Source organism: Octopus bimaculoides, chromosome 26 (assembly GCF_001194135.2).
Source record: "Octopus bimaculoides isolate UCB-OBI-ISO-001 chromosome 26, ASM119413v2, whole genome shotgun sequence".
NCBI classification, from domain to species: Eukaryota; Metazoa; Mollusca; class Cephalopoda; order Octopoda; family Octopodidae; genus Octopus; species Octopus bimaculoides.
The window spans coordinates 2,365,755-2,370,068 of record NC_069006.1 but is presented as its reverse complement, the minus strand read 5'-3'; the positions used below and the strand labels follow the sequence as shown (position 1 = coordinate 2,370,068).

Below are 4,314 nucleotides of genomic sequence, written 5' to 3'. Positions count from 1 at the left end.
ATATGTATGCATGTATGTATGTATGTATGTATATGTGTGTGTGGGTGTGTGTGTATGTTTGTGTGTCTGTGTTTGTCCCCCACCATCGCTTGACAACCGATGCTGGTGTGTTTACGTCCCCGTAACCTAGCGGTTTGGCAAAAGAGTCCAATATAATAAGTACTAAGCTTACAAAGAATAAGTCCTGGGGTCGATTTGTTCGACCAAAGGCGGTACTCCAGCATGGACATAGTCAAATGATTAAAACAAATAAAAGAATAAAAGAAAAAGGATAATATTAAAAATTTCATCAGTGGCCAGCATACAAAAATAGACCAATTTAGGTAAAATCATACATACAATTATAATGAAGGGCATAGAAAAATCTTACCTATATACCGAAAAGAGACGCTAAATCGTCTAACCACTTTAAATCATCATTTCAACACTTGTGTAATCTTGTGATGAATTAAAGTGGGTTGACGGTTAAGTTTGTATATATCTATGTATCTTTGAACCACTAATATACACTTTGTTATTATGGATTTGATACAATAGATCGCTGTTCTTGTTTCAGGTGAATTTCCAGGTAAAACAAGTTACAATGTCTGGTTGTTCTGATAGTTGTGTGCAGATAAATGTAGGGGATAAGGTATGCACACATGTTGATGAGCAAACGTTGAAGAACAACCAATACGGTCATGGAGGCTGGGATCGCCGTATGCCAGGTGTAAGTACTATCTTCTCCTTTTCTTTATTATTATTATTATTATAACTAGCTGGTTCCTTGCCGTCAAAAATGACGGCTAATTGTAATATTTTATAAATAAATAAGGTGCAAAATGAAGTTTTTAGTTTAATAACGCTTTTATTAGCTAAATTTTTTTTGTGAAAAAACTCTAGGTAAAATTTTTTAATATAAATAAATTAAGACATATTTAAACAAACAAATTTATTTTAGAAGCGTTGAAATATATTGTAGAACAAGCAGACAAATAAATTTTATTCAACGCATAAATACTGAACAGAATATATATAAAAGCAGAAAAATGTGGGGGCAGCCAGCCATGAGGATCGAACTCACATCTCTCCAATATCCGGTTGGAATGCTTTACCATTTAAGCTAAACAGCCTGACCGCCGAAATCTTCTGCAAACTAAGAAGTTATAGAATCATCTAGGAACGCTAGATGTCGTATAGGTTACGCCGTATGTAAACAAACAAGTTTGTTTTCGAAGCGCTGAAATGTATAGTAGAACAAGTAGAAAAATAAATTTCATTCAAGGCATAGATACTGAACAGTATACATATAAAGGATAAAATCCTGTTTTTTTCTTTCTTGGATAATGTTTTTCCTGGATAATTCTATAACTTCTTAAATTGCAAAAGAATTCGGGGGTCAGGCAGTTTAGCTTAAATGGTAAAACATTCCAACCGGATGGAGAGATGTGAGTTCGATCCTCATGGCTGGCTGCTGACAAATTTTTCTGCTTTAAAAAGAAAAAAAAAAAAAGGATTTTATCCTTTATATATATTCTGTTCAGTATCTATTCGTTGAATAAAATTTATCTTTTTACTTGTTCTACAAATTAAGACATGTATAAATTGTTAGATGAAGATGTGTATTTATAATATACCTTTCAACTGCAGTTGTTTTATATTCTTGATACATTCAGGGAATAAGTATTTTCTCTAATGAGTTTGTATATGTGTATGTTTGGGTAGGTGTGTGTGTGATTGTAATAATCATTTAAAAAAACACAGATAAAATATGGATGGTAAATCAAATTAATACATTTGTCAATGTTATCTGGTAGTTGAACGATCATTGTTTGTTACTGAAAGAACGCTAACTTACACATACAAACAATCATATACTTCCCTGTACACACGCACACATACACACATATACTCACACTGAGTTGAAACGCTGTTTGATGTTTCTTTTTCACCCCTTCCTTTCTTATTCCCCTATCATCTTCCTTTCTCATTCATATATTGCGACGAAGAAAGACACAAGAGTATTAGTATTATTATACCACCATCCACTTCCATTGCACACACACACACACAAGCACACAAACATTCACATACCTCCCTTTTTACATACACACATATTTTCACACAGAGTTGAAACGCTCTTTGATTTTTTCACCCCTTCCTTCCTTAACTATCACTCCTTCCTTTCTCATTCATATGTTGTGACAGAGAAATACACATGGAGTATTATTATAGTATATTATTTTGCTTAATGATCATTGAAAACTATAATACTGACCTGGCTGTAAATATGGTCGTATTTTACGGAGGTTCGCTTCAAGATTCTGTTTGTTTCGGGTTCATTCATTTTGATCAACGCTGCAACTTCTTGGGCACTTTTCTTCTATTTATGATGTTGAGGAGACAGGCGATGCCTGGATACTTGACTGGATCGTTCACATTATTGGGTATTTATCTTGCGTAATTATGCGCCATACAACAAGATGCTGTCTGGTGTGGGGCCTTACACGGAATCCACTCTGTTGCAATCATTCGGGCGAGGTTTCCAGAATGAGGATATCTAATTTCTTTCCCCTTACCACACACACTTATATATACATGTATATACAAACACGTCGATATACATATATATATATATATATATATATATATATACAATTTAGGTGAGATAATAGTTGCCATATTAGCTTGCTAAGCGATATCGTGCTTTCCGTATTTTAGTGCTTGAATGATGAGATGTGATTGTAATAGCGAAGCTTCAACGTGGTTGTGAACATCCTATGTTATAGTATGTTTTATTATGGGTTACGACTACACATTCATATATTATGTTCTTTTCGAGACATGACTTATTCAAAGGGCATTTTCTTCCTCTTCGACGGTTACAACTGACCCTGTGTTCACTATTACTACTACCTGTGTGTTTATTCTTATTATTATTAGCGGTATTGTCGGTGTTTAGTGGAAAATCTCAGAGGACAGTGACATTCTTACCTTTAACGACTGGCTCAGGATGATGTTCATACCAGTAAGCAGGAGGGCTGATTTTGTAGTGTTTACATATTTTCCAATGTAAATACTGTCCTGCCCTACTGCAGCGATTTTTGTATCCATTTGGCCTCAACACAGGACATCTTAAGACAATGTGGTCTATTATTTCGTCAAATGTGTCACCGGATCTGCATTGCTTGCTTAAATGTTTGTTTTTTAGGCATATTTTATTTACTCTTAATTTCATTTATTACATATAATATGTACATCTTTTGGAACATGGACATTTTATATGATGAACATTTTTTAAGATTAACGTAAACATTTATTTACATGAAAGAAAATTACTGGAGAACTTTCATCTAATTCTTCCAAATTTTTCTGTTAGGAATTGTAATATATTTATCGCATATAACGTGTTGTTTATTGCATTTGCATTAAATGCATATTGAATGCTTAAATGTTTGGGGGGGGGGGTTGTCATTGAGCACTGAGGTGGTTGTGACTTGTGCTAAAATAACAGCAAAATAAGATTAATTTACATGAAACAAAATGACCGGAGGCATAACACGTGTTGTTTGCAAATATTGGCCACACGTACTATTTTCAGGATATTGAGACAAAATGTGCTGTCAAGCACAAAATGACAGCTTACAAATCCTGTTTCTTGACTGGGTGAAAATGATCAAACTTTAAACCTCTATAACGTTTTAAAAACATTTTTCTGGAAAAAATGAAATAATTCCAGCAATTCAGTTTGGCCAAGTGTATTACTGTGTCAATTTTTTAAATTTTCGGTAAACTTTAATTTTTGAAATGCTGACAGCCAAACCGAAAAGATCCATATATTCTTACATACATGTATGCATACATACATACATACATACATACATACATACATACATGCATGCATACATACATACATACATATGTATCGTTGTGTGTGTGTTTTTGCGTCTGTTTATTGTCGCACCACCATCGTTTGACAATCGGTGCTGGTGCGTTTACGTTTCCCTTATGTTGTGGTTCGGGTTAAGTGATCGATAAAATAAGTACATGACTTAGAAAAGTAATGGGGCCGATTCATTCGATAAAAGCCACCTAAGATGGTGCCCCAGCATGACTGCAGTCAAACAACTGAGACAATTCAGATATAAAAGATACAAAACAAACAAATACACACACACACACACACACGCGCGCGCGCACACACACACACACACACACACACACACACACACACACACACACACGTATGTATGTGTGTATGTGTGTATGTATGTCTGCCTGTCTGTATGTATGTATGTATGCAAGATATATAATTATATCTATATAATTATATAT

General features: G+C 34.3%; 1 protein-coding gene and 1 long non-coding RNA gene across 2 annotated transcripts in view; one reads left to right on the top strand and one right to left on the bottom strand.

Annotated features, from left to right (window-relative positions):
• Positions 1-4,314, bottom strand: part of LOC106880586 (uncharacterized) — a 37,223-nt gene that overhangs the window by 25,559 nt on the left and 7,350 nt on the right. The window lies entirely within an intron of this gene.
• The window catches only part of LOC128250905 (uncharacterized), a 12,148-nt gene that overhangs the window by 1,559 nt on the left and 6,275 nt on the right, over positions 1-4,314 (top strand). The window contains exon 2 of the long non-coding RNA XR_008266842.1: positions 557-709. This is a non-coding gene — a long non-coding RNA (uncharacterized LOC128250905). The remainder of the gene's footprint in view (positions 1-556; positions 710-4,314) is intronic.